Source organism: Hippoglossus hippoglossus, chromosome 18 (assembly GCF_009819705.1).
Source record: "Hippoglossus hippoglossus isolate fHipHip1 chromosome 18, fHipHip1.pri, whole genome shotgun sequence".
Lineage (NCBI taxonomy): Eukaryota > Metazoa > Chordata > Actinopteri > Pleuronectiformes > Pleuronectidae > Hippoglossus > Hippoglossus hippoglossus.
Genome location: NC_047168.1, coordinates 14340253 through 14356668, shown reverse-complemented (window position 1 = coordinate 14356668; position 16416 = coordinate 14340253). Strand labels below are relative to the sequence as shown.

Here is a 16416-nt window from a genome sequence, read left to right as displayed (position 1 = left end):
CGGAGCTAATGATCAAACTCCGTCACTATCCATCCGTCATCAGCTTCGTCTTGTTCATGCAGAAACACACAGGTTCTTCTCATTGGTTTTGATAAACACTGACTTCACCCTGTTAAACGTCAGTGTAACAGGAGGTGACGGGACTTGATTAATGGGATTGGCCGAGTGTTTGATTGCTAATGTGCCGACTCAAGCGCAAGGAAGGACGTGGAGCTGCGTTGTGTAACTTTATTTACAGTTTATAGTGATCAGGGGTAATCATCACGCAACCCTGCAGTTTCTTATCAGCTTTACGTAACGTTTTTAGCTTCTTGCAACTCATTGTTTTGATGATGTGAGAAACCTTCAGTGGAGCATTGAGCAGCGAAATATCCACAGATATCCCTCAGGAGCCGGTGGAGACCAAACACGGAGCTAGAAGGTTCGTTAAGTGACGATAAAACAACTTCAAATGGTGCTAATGTGGCTCCGTGCCGGTGTTTGGTGTGTGGAACGTGTTATGAGGTCATGTCTGTGGTGTTTACAGCTTGTTGTGTTGTCCTCAAATGGCCCAAAACACTGAACACAAACATTTAAATACCAACGGTGCAGCAGTCGCCTCGTGCACACCGTGTGCTCGGTGGTGACGGCAGCTGAAGGAAACGTGGACAGGTTTTTTCGTTGCTGTTCTTATCACCTCGTGCACGAGAGCTGACGGAGAGAAGCTTTGCACGAGGGAGGGAGACGCCGACATGTTTTATCACCTCGTTACACTTTGTGAATCTTGGCTGTTCCTTAGACTTTATAGAGTTGTTGTGCGAGGCCGAGATCAAAGTTTAATTAATGTTGCAACAGTTGTGATGTGTGTTTTTCAGATCAGTCTTCCTTCCTCTCTTCATCACTCTCGTCTCACACTTTCTGCATCGTCTGTCGTCCCTCATCTCTCCCTCTCTCTTTTCCTCTCGCTCTCCCTCGCTGCCTCCGTCACGGTTACGTTCTGCCTGCTGTCATGTTTCCAGCTTGTCTTGTTGATTCATGAATCTGGGTCTGAAGGGTTATTTGGCTTCATTAAAGAGGATGAATCCAATAAGTATATCCTAGATTTCATGCATCTTTGAGTCTTTGGTGATTTGAATGGATCAGAAGCTCAGACGCAGCAGAACCAACATCCAATAATATCCTCGTGTCGCACTGAGGGGGATTCAAACACGTATTTAACTTTATTTATGTGAACTGACCCTTTAATCACTTCACAAAACTAAACATGTTTCCCTCCTTCAACGTCCTATTGGTTTAAAATCCAAGAGGTAACGCCCTCCTGCTTCACTTCAGCCAATCAGGTGTCTCTAACGCCACCAAATTTGCTGAGTGACGCACACAGGAGCCAATCAGCACCTGTCTCCTCAACACAATGAGCTGCAGGTGTTGAGCTGCTGTGACAAACGTTTCACCTCCGACTCCATCTTGACTCCATCTTGACTCCTGAAGAAGATAAATGTTCACAACAAGATGGACACACAGAAAAAAGAGAGGAGGAGATTAACGAGTTTCTTCACGTTTCTCTTCTTCTCCAAACACACAAATGAAAACTCTCCAGAAAACCAGAGGACAACAGTGACTCTGGTAAGAGTTTTTATTTTCAGGGGATATTAATGTGAACATAATCATGATTTAATGAAGGTTTGCAAGTTGAATATTGTGTCCAAACAACTTTCATGAGAAAATGAGATTGTTTTGTGAACAGTAAAGAACAAAATGATGAACTCTACATGTTTTTACATTAAGAGTCAAGCACATGCGAGAGTTAGAGGCTCAATTATTTGCTCTCTTCATGTGAGTTAATGAACTAAAAGTAACAGAGTATGTTGATTTAATTCTAAATTAATTAATTATTATGATTTCATGTTTAAATATTTACTTTTCGCACGTTGAGCAGTATAAAGAGAATTTAAATGATCTGCAGTGTGAGTCTGGAGTCGTGTTTGTGTTCGATGGTTCGTCTGCTGAGGATTCTGCTTTAACGTCTTTATGAAAAGCCCCATGTGATGAAGGTGAAGCTGAGGTTGGTGACGTGTGAACACCGGAGGGGGGGGGGTGACAGAGATGAAACCTGAGGAGAAACGTGACTCGCTCAGAGATGATGTTTTTGCTTTTGACCTCCGGCTTCGACCACCACGACCTCCTCGTCCTCTCGGGTGTCTCCTCCCGTTCATCTCAGGTTTCTTCTGTGTCAGATAGAAAAATACACCCAGAGGAGTCTTGTGTTCATATCTGCTTCTTCTCTGTAACACGTCGAATTCAACCAGGGAACTAAATCTAAATATTTGCGCTCAGTGAAGACTCTGCAAATCTGGGGTTTATTTCAAACATGATAGAAACCGTATGATAGTTATTTTATTTTCTAACTTGAATTTCCACAACACCTTCAATCAATTTCAGCGTTTCCAGGAGAATGTTTGCTTTTCTCCAGAGGTTTGTGAAAAACCATGACTACATTTCGAAGCCACTTATTCGTTATTGTGCTGAAAATAATCCAGAGTTTACTTCTGTCATCCAGCTCCACCCGCTCTGTGTGGAATATGTTCCACAGCGACTCAGATCCCATGATGTATTTATTTGTGGTTGTTCTCGATTCCCCTCAGAGAAGTTGAGGAAAAGTTGTTAATTCTGGTTGAATACTGTTGAAAACTATGGTAAATAATTCTGCTGCTGCTCTTCTCGATCTCTTTAGTGTTTTTGTCTGATGAATTGTTTTGCCTGCAACTTTTTCAACCAGGGCTCGTTTTGCACTAGAAAACTCACCTGGATTTATGACTCAAAGCTGTTATTCAATAACGTGGCTCATAAATATTTAGGTTCATTTTTTATAAAGGCTCCGTAAACATTAATCCAGCATTTAAAGATAAGGTATCGATTATCACGAGGGCTATAGATTAATTGTGGCAGCTCGTTATATCACAGACTTGAATGAACCTGATTACGGGTCAAACATTAACGGACCAGTGATGAAGCTCTGATGCTTCCTCACTGCTGCTCTAACCTTTCTGTGATTTACCAAAGTGTTGAGAGAATTGAGTCGAATAATAAAGTTTATATAGTTTAATATAATAAACACTTTTCACACTGACGGACAGAAAAACATTAATACTTTAATTATCAACCGCTACACGAATCACTTCTCCCCAGTCTGCTCTGCTTTTCTCTCTGGTGATGACTTCAGAGTGTTTCTGTGCATTTGGTGGGTTTAGTCGACCGAGTGTGTGTGTGTCTGTGTGTGTGTGTCAGTGAGTGTGTGTCTGTGTGTGTGTCAGTGGCTTCAGGGTGTCCTCATAAACAGCTTGTAATCTCTCATCAGCTTTGAGTTATGTAACCAGCGCTCAGTGGCCACTTCCAGCTGCAGGTTCAGTCTCCACTGCACCATTAAGAGAAATGCTCATCTGAACTGGTTTAGTCTGAAGAGCTGGGACCTGTTGATTTGAGTACTTTAATCTCTGTAGATCCCTTTATCTTCTATGTTGTTATTCTATATTATATTATTTATCTATGTTGATGTGTGTGGTCCCAACATGTGCAGAAACGTACATATCTGTCTAAGAATACGTGTGTCACATGTTGTGTAGATTGAAAAGCTTCAAGGTAAATCTGTGATATCGGGCTAAAACCGACGTGACGTAAAAGTTTGGGAAACGTTGGAGCAGCTTGTTAATCAGCGGCTGAGGAGACGTTAATTTGTGCTCGGCTCAGGAAATGATAGATAACATCTGTGTGTGTGTGTGTGACGTGTGCTTTGTGGAAGCACGTCAAAAGAAACACTTCCACGTTCGCAGAGGTGTGTGTGATTTGTGTGCACATTCCTCTGTGTGTGTGTGTGTGTGTGTGTGGAGACCTTTTATTGAGTTATGACAGGAGAACCACAGGATTCCCTCTCCTCAGCCCTCAGTGTTTAGTCTCCTTGGAAGTGAGGAGCAGAGACCAAACAACACTGGAAAAATAAGGAAACTGTTTCCATCTTTTCCTCTATCTCTGTGTTTACATGGTGTGAAGTGAGTCAGAAATCCTTCTCCAGCTTCCTGAGTGAAGAGCATCCTCACTCACCACAGATCCATCTTCACGCGTCGGTGCCAGCTCTGTGTGCGTGTCGGGGGTTTTGACTTTGTGACGGATGGTGTGCCGCTCCACAGAGACCGTCAGCCTGGGCCTGATTTACTGACGCGTGAGGCTGGAGGATCGTTCTGGACCTCGGCTCACACGGCAGGCGGGAGCCGAGCCATGCTGCTTCAGGGATTTGGTCACAAGTCTGGGTTTCTGGGAGCAGCACCGCCGAGGTTTCAGGCTGCGTCCGACAGCTATTTAATCATGAATGTGAAGGAAAAGAGAGGAAACTGGAAAGAATGCACTTTAAAGGAGAATTCCTCTGAAATGCTCTGACAAGCCTCAATTACATTTCTTCATCATAAGTTTTCAATAACATCATTATCGGCTGATATCAGTATTTCAGTTGCTTTTTTTATTATTGTTTATTCTGAAAATAGAATTAGACGAGAACGATATTACTGGAATCCACTACATGACATCATGTGTTCCAGTCTTGACTAATCTGTGCCCTGAGCAGTTTCCTTGGTTTTAAGGAGATTTGCTGTGATCGCAGTCGTTCTAATGAAGTTAATGTTATCTGTGCAGAAATCCTCTTCTTAACGGGACTTAGTCGTGTTACACAAGCTGCAGGCAACTGGTCAGAGACGAGGGGCGGAGAGAAGTGTCACAACAAAGTCGTCGTTTTCTGGGAGATTTGGTGCAGAAGTTGGTTTTTGCGTTGTCACGAGGCATTCTGGGAAATGTAGTCAATCGCTCTCAGCAGCAGATGAAGTAATGACACCAGTTTAAGAAGGTAAATGAGAAATAACCAAACGGTGAATTGATCACATGACGGTGTCGGCTCCGAGGAGACAGGATGCGTCGTCCTCCATGTCGGAGACGGAGCGGCTCCATCTTCAAAGCCCTGGTCGACAGTTACCACATTTCCTGGTTATTCCCTGTAGAGGAATCTCTGCCTGGCCCCAAAATGGCGTCCACATCCCAACATGGCTCTCATCCTGTAAGATGGATGGTCATGTCCGGGGGTTGATCTGGTCAGAGCTGTCACCACGCGGACACTTCCTGTGACCTCGTATTGATTCCTAATGACGCAGGAGGATGCTTTCTCTGCCGCTCTTATAGTTTTATTTTTAATATATCAATGAAATGACACAATCTGCACAGGTGTCACTAAAACACGCGTATTGAGGTTCCATGGAGACACGCACTGGACCAATCAGGAGTCAGCCTCGATCAGCATTAATTAACCAATTAAATTAGTGATAGGCTGTTTCTATCTCTGATAAATTACCTTCCCAGCTGATCGAGGCTTTATTTAAAGTTAAAGTTCGGTTTGAACCAAATCGAGATTCTATTTCCGATGCATTATTCCTGAACAGTACAAAGCCTCGCTCCTTGTTCTCCTCTCCTGCTTCTCCTCTTCCCTCTCCCCACTTCTCCTCTGCTTCATATCACTGTCGCAATGAATAAAACAAACCTCGGAAAAAAGCATAGAGGATCAAGAGGGGGGGGGGTGAAACTCAAGCCTCATATGAACTTACAGCGAGTAAATTCTGTCTGACGGAAATAAAACGTACCGCTGTACAATTTCACGCTGCAGTACGTCTCCACAACAACAAACGTACGTCGCTCAGCCACGAGAGCAGATGGCGGTTGCGTCACTTCCCCGGATCTCTCCTCCGTCCTCTGGGGACGAGGCTTCATCACGACGAGCCAAACAAAAGACGTTAAATTTCATCAAATGAGACGAGAACAAACGGACCTGCTGCTCGTGAACGACTCAGTTTCACGTCAACAAGCCGTGTTGGTCTAAGTTTTTTATTTTTAAATGAATGCTCGGAGCAGTCTGGTTTTGATTGAGGCTGTAGGATTAGTGGCATCTAGTGGTGAAGCTGCGTATTGCAACATAACCCCCTCGCCTCCCCCACATGTGTAGGAGAACCTCTAGTGATGATCAGGTTGGATAAAAACATGAAAGGCCCTTTTACAAAGTTAGATTTCTCCGTTCTGGGCTGCAAACTTGGCGTTAGAGTCCACGGACAATGAAATGCACAGCGGTAAATGTCAGGTCACAGGCTGGCGACCTTCTGTAATTCTTTTCAAGTGAGTCATTCTTCCTCTAATTGCATTTTTCACAGTATTTAAGCATAAAAATCCCTAATGATAATGCGTTCTGAGGTATTTCTGAGTAAGGCTTGCTTGGAGTTTTGATGTTTATCTCGAAAAGATAAAATGTCATCAACATTGTGACCTTCTGTCTGTGAATCGGTGGCTCTGTGTCCTGGTTACAGTCGAGTCTAACTTCTCTGACCGTCTCGCTTGAGTTTAACTTTGTGGAATTCAGCAAAATGCTTGAGCAGGACGAACGTGTCGGAGTCACTTCAATCTTACATCTGAAACTTCGAGACTCGGAGTCGGTGCCAAGCTCCTTTTGGGTTTTTACTCCTGACAAACAAACACATATTAGTGTTTGGAAAACTGACAGATGTTGTGGTTTGAGAGTCCGAAACAAAAACAGATGTTTTATCTGAGGATCTCAGCGAACAGGAATCTGTACGAGACGTGAAACATGGGCCCGATTCAGATTGAACATACTGTACAGACGCACACAGGGACAATCCGTCCGCTGTACGTTAAACTGTTAAAGTATTTACAGGAACATTTTTGTTGCAGTACGTTTTTTGGAATCGCTTAAAGGCTCTTTGATCGAAAACAGAAATGTTGAATCAAAACATCAAAAGGAAAACATATTATTCACATTGTGCCTTTTCCTTTGTGGGAGAACAGTCTGTGACTACTGGATATTTACCTTCCCTGAGCCAGAGTCTCCTTCAAAATGAGATCACGTCTCCAGAGTTTTTTTTTTGCAACAGGCAGGAAACATGATCCACGTTTTTTAATGTTTGTCAGTTTATCGACTTGAGTTTTACACTTTATTCTGTTCGTCTTACCTCTGTCTGTGAATCCTTTATCCCGACGGGGTTACTTTAAAGTGTTGCACAGATATTCATTCGTCTGAACAGGCCTTTGGTGATCCTTTGGTTTCTATAGCATCAAATAACTAATTAAAACCAAACTTATGAGAGAAGATGATCACTGGAACATACATCAGTGTGTCCATGTCTCATCTGCTAACATGGAGGAGGCAGGGTTAATGAACTCTCCTGCCGTCAACCACCAGGGGGCGATTAAGATTTGGCTTCACTCTTTGGTAACTTTAACTGTGCCGCCAGACTTGTGTTAGAGATTCACTCATTGAAACTCAGCACTAAATACAGCTAATGGGGGGGTTGACGTCATCATAGACTAAACTGTCGAACGGTTTCCTCTTTCAGCAGGAAGCCATTCAGTCGTTATCGGTATACAAATTAAGAGAGGAGGATGTTTTAGGAAGTTGTCAGAGAGCGTTGACGAGGGGCGTGGACGTGGACGTCCTGTTTGGAGACGGAATGAGAAACGCTTGTTATCGATGTCCACGCTGGAATGTTGTTTCCTCTCTAGATGTTGGCGTTTCCTCTTTTCCTTAAAAAAACACCAGACGAGGATGGAACGACGGAGAGTGATGTGTGACGTGGTGATTGTAGAGACTCAACAAGGCAAAGGAGGAAACTCAAACAGGAACATGGCGCCATGTTGAAGTTTGTGTCCAGTTCATTGTAAAATCCTGAAGATAAAGACTCGTATAGAGAAATTATTTTCATTATTCTTACAGATTTCACTGTTGTTTACTGACTGATGGTTGTGATATTCATGGCGAAGCTTTAAATTACTAATGCAGCGCTGTTTAAAACTGGAATTCCCCAGTCGCCCACTAGCAGATGTCTCTATTAGCAGGTTAACAGATGTTTGTGGTGATGATTGTGATCTAATAACCCAGAATGCTCTGTTAACGCCAGGTGTAAATCACGTATCGGACATCGTCCCGTGTCCTTCAGGAATCTGTCGATCGGTGAAACGCTTTCTGTGCTTGTTCCGTCTGCTGAACGCCGTCACATGACATGGACTCAGCCAATCTGACTCTTAATTACGAGTCAATACTTCCTTATCTAACGAGAACTCTGCGACCTTCCCAATAATCCGTCTGCAGAAAGAAGGTGTTATCTGCCATCCGATGCATTACAGGAAATCACTCGTGTTCTTGGACTGGGCTGCTGAAAGCCATAAAGTGATAACGATCAACCGGCCTGAGAGACGTGGTCAGAATAATGGAATAAAGGCGTAAAAAAGCAAAGCAGAGCGAGGCTCATTTCTCAGCTCTTTCCTCCTCAGTGAGTTTGCGTGTTCGTGCACACGATGGTTGTCTGGATGCTCGGTCACGTCTCAGCGTGAGAACAGAGACACTTAGTGTTTCGCTGCTATAAATATCCCTTCAGCAGGTGTGTGTGTGTGTGTGTGTGTGTGTAGCGACGGTAGCGTCACACCTCAGTGCACATGAAGTCCGGCGCTCAGTGCCACCCGAGAGCGTAACTGTCCATTGTCGACGTGAGTAATTCCCTCTGCTCCTGTAATGAGCAGCTTGTCAGTCTCAGTAACCGAAGGTGTGGACTTCAGTCGGAGAAGCAGTCGACCGGCTGTGTCCTCTCAGACGTCTGGGAAGTTGCATCACAGTTTAAACAATGTTTTACTCAACACTTTTAACTTTGATCCAGTTTTACAGTTTGTACTTTAAACTCTTGGGCCTATTAAACAACTTTAATGTGGCTGCACAAGCTGCTCTAATCAATATTCATATCAACGATGGGTGATAATGGGAACGGGTTGCAGGACTTGGATTAGAGTCGGGGTGATGTGCTGGTGCAGCTGTGGACAGACTGGGACAGGTCGAGGTCCATTGCAGTATAAAGTGTTGATAAGGGTCTCAGGTGATTGGATGACGTGTCCATGTCCTCCTGTCAAACAAAAATCAACCCAAAACATCCGTTCTGACCTCATCTTGGAGAACAGGTGGACAACTTGAGCTTTAATTTCCTTTTCCGACTCATTTAAAGATGCTGGGAAGAGTCCGGAAACTAATTTTGAGTCGTGTTGTGGTTGTGAAAACATGTTCGGCTGCTTTCTGCTGACGAGGTTAAAGAGTAGAGGAGGAAATCCACCTCCTGCCTTATGGGCTTTTCTTTCCTTTCATTCCTGGAACGTTCACATCTTGATTAGTTTGACACTAATTGGATTCAGGACCACGGGGATGTTTTTCTGTGCATCTTTCCTGTTTTTAGTTTGAATGATTGGATCCTGTAGTCTGGCTGTACTTGTGTTTGGACAGTAGGGGGCAGTGCAGTCGGTGAAGTTCGACATGCTGCCCTGACATGGGTTTCCGGCCTCCTGTGTGTGTTACTGTGGGTGTGCGTCGCCTGTTCATCATCCATCCTGTTTTTTAGGCCGACAGTCGGAGTCAGCACATGAGTTTGAGGACGAGCTGTGCGACTCGACGTGTGACCTTTGACCCGTGCACGCATGGCGCCGTGGCAGGAAGTGGACAGGATCAAAGGCGGTCGGGTAGAAGCCGGAAGAGGAGACGGAGAATGAGCTGACACACAAAACACAGAGAGTGTGACAGACGTGTTATATCCATGAGCTCAATGGAAAAGGACGGGGCAGGGGTCAGAGGTCAAGATGGGTTTCTACTGTAACAAGCACATTTGTACGATACGCAGCAGCCTGATGCTCCTGGTATTATTATACTGATCAGTTTAAGACCTTTTCTTTAAAAACAGAAGAGACAAGACTTGATTAATATGATAAATATAATAACTTAAATTGTAGTTAAATTAATACAGAAAGACTCAGTGACTATGATCTATAATATTCATGGAAGTGAATGTTTTTCCAATTTATTTATAAAACTTTATTTGGCTTTAAATGAACATTTGCAGCAGCTGCTTATCAACAGATAACAGATTTTATTTTATTATTTCTATGGACTGGATGGATTTTATTTTCTTTTTTTTGTCCAAAGTCTGGACAATTTATTGAACACAAATATAAAACCATGTCCACAAACATCACGGTTCGTTCAAAGTCTTTGGGTCCACTCAGAAAATCTATAAACAAAGTAAAAGCAAAGTTTCGGTGCTCAGGAAAGTTGTCGATTTGTAGAGAAACTAAATCACGAGTTCTAAAATAACTCACAGCTTCAAGAAATGTTTGATCTTTCGCCAAAAGGAAGTTGGTGATATTAATTATCTCGTTTTATCTCATTAGTTCTTTCAAAGGTTCCTGCTTCTGAATTTATGAATCTTTTTCTGTCATGATTTAATTATTGGTTCTTGTTTGTGTCCTCAGGTCGTTAATGTTCCCATGAGACTTGACCATGTCGTTCCCTAGAGTAACTTCACTAAGCGAAACCTTAAAAGCATTTTATTGTTTAGAGAAAGCAGTTGGTAAAACGGGTCGTCCACAAACCAGAAGGATGGTGGTTCAATCCCGGCTCCTCCAGTCTGCACTCTGACTCACGGCTGTGGGACAGAACTCCTTGAGTTAAATGCCAGTGACAAAGAAATACGACGAAATAAAAGAAGTCAACGTCCAAATGCCTAAAAAAGATCCCGAAGCAGTTTTGACTGTAAATATGAAAATGAGCCGGGAGGTCTGAGCGACGTTAAACTGATTTATTTGGCAGCTGAAGTGAGTTCAGAAACGAGAAGGAACACGTCGTCTGGGTTTGAATTCGTCTGATCTGAAGTTGCTCTGATTCTCATTTGTTTTTGTTTAGTCTCCGTGTCTGTGCTGGACGTTGTGTTTGTTTTGTGAGACTTCCTCTCGTGCCGTGTTGTTTCAAAGGAAGTTGTTTCCCTCGTTTTATTAGACGACGATGAAATCTGTCGTCTGTTCGGGGGCTGAAGCGAGAGGTCACGAGGTCGCGGCGTCGTTCCATTTTAGCCGCTGTTGTTTTGGGTCGCACAGCTGCAGTGCTGACAGACACTTTCCAGGCTTGTTTTGACACGTGCACGCACACATGCACACTCTGTGGCAGTGGGTTTGAAGGTTGTTTTATTTTGTAGTCCTGTGTGGTCTTTTTCCACCACCCTGTGAGCATGATAGAAACAAGTGTCCCTCACATGTAGCTTCGCTCCAGTTGTTGATGTGAGAAGGATGATGAGCAGCAGCTCTACTAGAAAATTCACTTCCCTCCTTTTTCCTTCCTCCTCCTCTCCTCTCCTCTCCTCACCTGCTCGTCTGTCCTTTTTATAGAGCTTTTATTTTTGGCCTGTTTTAATCCTCCTCCCGCTCCCTCCCTCCCTCCCTCTCTCCTTACCGCTCCTTCTCTCCTTACCTCTGCTCCCTCCCTCCCTCCTTACCTCTCCTTCTCTGTTGCCCCTTCTCTCCTTACCTCTGCTCCCTCCCTCCCTCCTTACCTCTCCTTCTCTGTTGCCCCTTCTCTCCTTACCTCTGCTCCCTCCCTCTCTCCCTCCAAACCTCCTTCTCATCCTTTCTTCTGCTTTTTCTTTTTCTCCTCCCTACCTCTTCTCTCCTTTGTCAAATCCTTACCTACTTTTTGCCTCCTCTCTTTCTTATGTCCCGTATTAAATCATTCTCTTACTCCTTATACCTGCATTACTCCCTAAATACCTGTTTCTTTACTTCCACCCCCCTCTTCTCCTTTTTTATCTCTTCTTACATCTCCTTCGTCTTCCGTCTCTTTGCTTCCTCACCCCCCCCCCCATTAATTCCCTCTCATTCCTTCCTTCACTTCCATCCTATATCATCCTCTTCCCCCTTTTCTGTTTCCTCCTCCCTCCTTTCTCTCCTCCCATCTTTCTTGTGTTTATGTTGCCAGCTCCTAATGTGGAGCCTGTAAACACTGCTCCTCCTCCTCCTCCTCCTCCTCTCTTAATCTAACTTGCCTATCAGCCTGACCCAACCCCCCCCCCCCTCTCTCTTTTACACCCTGTCTCTGTCTACCTCACTCGCTCGCTCACTACTTCTACTGCGACTCTGCTCATTCAGCTCATTGTTGATTTGTGTCTGTGAGCAAAGTCTGGATACACGGAGCCCAGGAATCTGCAGGGACTTCTAACTGAGAGTAAGTGACGACCTGTGTGTGTGTGTGTGTGTGTGTGTGTGTCTGTGTGTCTGTGTGTGTGTGTGTGTCTTAACCTAACCTAACTGATAAACTTTAAATGATGCAGAATGTCACTGATGTCTTACACTGACATTTAGAAGTAAGTCCTATTATTATAAACTAACTGAGGTAAAAAGCTAAATATCCTTCAGGTGTAAAAATTAAAGGATCAGTTCTTCTCTTAGAATCTGTCCAGTTGTGTCTCATTTTAGTTTTTGTCACTTTTGGAAAACAACTGTGAAACTCATGGGGACTGTGCAGGACCCCCCCCCCCCCCCCCCCCCCCCCCGATTAATAACTCCTGCCTTTACAATGTGGTTAACTCGATGTAGACGGCAAGATTTAAGAATGTGGAAAATCAAAATTTAGAATATATAGTCTGATTCTGAGAAAAACCTCATCTTTTGTCCGACTTTGTTTTGTCGTCCCGCTTAAAACATGAACCTTCTCATTACATAGAATAACACTGAGATGCACGCACAAGCAAACACACACTCACACACACACACTCACACACACACTCGCACTAAAACACCACACTTGCACATAAATAAGCATTTGGCATCATCCCACTAATCTGCTTCTATCAGTGTTCATCCACTGACCTAACGTTGAAGTCCAAACAGCAGAGAGTGTGTGATGCCCAAAAACTGTCTGTGTTTATGTGAGTGTGTGTCTGTGTGTGTGTCTGTGTGTGTGTGTGTGCGCACGTTGCCAGTTTAGTCAGAACTGACACAATACCTCTGCTGTGTCGATGTGAGACCTGTTTCTGTGGCTCAGCCTGAAGTCTTTAGCGCTGCCAAGGGGCCTATTAGTGCTGCCTGTCTGTTTAAGTGTGTGTGTGTGTGTGTGTGAGTGTGAGTGTGTGTGTGAGAGTGTGAGAGAGTGTGTGTTTGTGTGTGTTCCTTCTCCTCAGTGTTGATGTGAATATAAGTACGCACCTTTGCATACTAATGCGTTTGAGTCTCAGTTGTGATGTGTTTTGTGAGATCGTCCTAGTGAGGCTCCAGATTCATTTAATGAATAAGGACAAAACAACGTTTTCTCATTATAGAAACAATCTTTCAGGAGAACAGAACATTATTCATGTGTCCATCACGTGAAATATGAAAGGGGAGGAAAGATCAAATATAATTATGTTGTCAGGGACAATGTTTTTTTTTTTCAAGAGCCGTGCTTGTGTTGTGGAGATAATGTACATTATGTGTGTATTATATGTGTACAGGGTTTATTCATCTGTCCTCTGCACATGCACATTTCACTGAAGTGCATGAGACCAGGCAGCTCTGGAGTTTTCCCTCAGTCCCGGGGAAGCAGGTCAGTTTATTATAGACTTGAAAGACGGAGCCTATATAGTAAAACTATTGTCCTTCACCCGCGAAGCAGCAAAACCCTGAGGCCAGAACAGGAGACGCAGCGAGTGGGATCGTATATAAAGTGTTTACTGGGATGAACTGGGAACCACAACCGGTTCATTTCTTACACAAGATCGGAAACGGATGGTTTAAAGAGGTTGTTGTGATACGTTTTTAACATAAATACGAGGATGCAATGTGTTTAATTAACTTGTACATGTGCTGCATTGGATATCTTGATTATAAATACAACTTATCAACCTCTTGAAGAACGCACCCCGATGTGGAGCCTGTAAAATGACGTTAAGAGCCACAGCTGCTTGGTGTCATCCTGTGTTTTGTATTGAAACAAACCGTCAGTGCACAGGGGCCATTGTGATATAAATAGAGCCATTCAGGAAGGTTAGCTGGTGAGGGGGGGGCGGGGAATCAATAATCTGAGTAAAACAGTTGTTGGACACAATGACTGTTATTTAAACTAGAAGGGGCTCGAGTTTACCATCTGGGATCAGGTCCCACATTAGTTATCTCATCTTCACAAAGATCCATTCGTTATATCCAGAGAAATATAATAAAGTGGGGAAAACAATCCTGGATCCGCCCAATTTATTTAAATGAGATGTTTCCTGCGTTAAGCTCCACCCCTGCACCAAAATGTCGTGGAAATAATCTCGTTCGTTTTTGAGTAATCCTGCCAAGAGACAAACGGCCATGAAAAGATAACGTCCTCGGTAGAAGGGGGGGAGTCGTCTCGTTCTGGTGTCGACTCCCGATCTCTGCTATAGGCATGAGGCTGTAAAGGAAGATGGCCGACGTGACTCCGACTCCTCCCATCGCACAACAATAAAGCCGAATAAGTGAGTAGCAGTCTTTCACCCTGTTGTTGCATCAAAGAACAAATTAAAACCAAACTTATCAGAAACAAACACGTGATAGTGATAAGAACTACACCCATCAGCTAACATGGAGGAGGCAGGAGGCAATCAAGATGCTCTGCCTCGAGGATTTCGTTCCCCACAGCGATGGGGGGGGAAAAAAGCACAGTTATGTTAATCGTAATGGCAACGATTAAACCTTTTCCATTTATTCAGGGAAAAACAAACTGCCTCATGAAAGAAAATGAGTTGCAGGATTAATTATCTGTCTCATTTTTCACAGTTTTTGCCCAGAAAGTGGGAACAAGTAGTCCGGGGTTAATGATGAGACGCACACGGGACTCGAACACAAACACCCCTGGGAGAAGCCAATAAACACAAGCACATCAACAGCAGCCCTGATGGAGAGGTGGAAGACGAGGAGGGGGGGGGGGGGGGGGGGGGTAGAGACGGAGAACGGAAAGACAGGGGATGGAGGACAGATGGAGATTTTAAAAACAACATGCGAGCGAGTGAGATGTGAGATGAAGCATCTGTTAGCGATCACAACACTTTATCACTTTATCAGGCAACGGAAACAAAAACACACAAACACGGCTCGATCTGAAAATATGCCTCTAATCACAAACACACATGTTAGTGCGCGTTTCGCCTCGTAGCTCGTTTTTTAATGCAAAGTTTGGACGCGGTGAGTTTAAGCAGGTGCAGCTTTGTGTGTGACGTCGTTCTGCAAATGTCTCATTTACGGATTTTGACCGTTAGCGCGTCGCCCCGTCATAATACGATCTAGAGAATTGTGTTCGGCTTGATCTGTGACCTAGAACATCCGGAAATGTAATATAACAAAAGTTTGTAAAAGCAACATTGTCTTCATGTAAAAGAACTTCACGTTAACATCTGGGAAACTGAAACATCTCCCCAACTCTTGGTTAATTCATTTTCAACCTTCTTCAACGGCCGGGCTCTTGGAAGGATCGAGTTCTGCGGTGCAGCTCAAGTGACACATCAGTTAACTCAGTGATTTCGTCTTTTTTCGAGCATGTGTTTCTGTGCAGAGATGTTTTGGGTGAAGTGTAGTTTTCATTCACTTCGCTGCCACCCCGTCTGTCCTCCGTCTTCCCGTGTGGTTTCTCCCTCATGTGGTTTGAATCGTCTCTCTTCTTCGGGTCCTGCTGTTGACGAAAAGCCACACAATTGGACAGAGGGCAGGGATCAGGACGTAAATTTGTCTAATCTTCTCGTCAGATCTGTGAAAGTCGAGGGAGGACGGCCCCCGAACTTTGAAGAACCACATCAGTGTAAAGAATCTCAAACACGTAGTTGATTCCTTGGAATTTGGTTTTATTTTCTCCTGAATATTGACAAATATCACCTCAAATCCCACGTGAGAGTTTCCTGGTCTAGGTTCTGGTTTATTGGAATGTTTTTGTATTAAATTACCGTCTGTTGAAATATGTCTGCACCAAAACCAAACAAAGAGCCAGACATCAACCTTGTAGAGTTTTCTTTGCCACTTCTTTGCAGAATTACTCACCAACCACTGGAACATGTTTGATTAAACCTTGTTGAGAGGGGGGGGCGTGACCGGAGAGATAATCCGTTACATTTTGGAGCGGATCTAGGATTTATTTTCCACTTTTCTTTAACATGGCGAGTTGGGGGTCAGATTAGCCTTTGCAGGGTTATGAGCTCTCTGAGCGACCTTCACGTTTTTAAATCGTCTCCACTGTATTAAAGGTATTATCACGGATATGAGGTTATGAAGTTTTAATCTTGGGACATTCAATACGCTGAAGGACAAAACAGAAACACACAGAGGTGTTTTCAGATTTGAATCACTTGCTTAAAAAAAACCCCGTTAACCCATAGTGAAGGTTAAGTTATGTTCAGGTCAGGAAGTGAAGCATTGTCGTCATCATGCAGCCGTGACGTTGGAAAACTTGATGAACTAATAAAACGAGTGTCCTGCTCGTGTGATTCATGTTTGAATTTGCACCACAAGGAACGTACGAGGGCTCAGTGACGTACGACATGAATCTGGGATCTGACGAAA

At 43.8% G+C, this 16416-nt stretch overlaps 1 protein-coding gene across 1 annotated transcript in view; it reads left to right on the top strand.

Annotated features, from left to right (window-relative positions):
* arhgap36 (Rho GTPase activating protein 36) overlaps positions 1 to 16416 on the top strand; it is a 43897-nt gene that overhangs the window by 9884 nt on the left and 17597 nt on the right.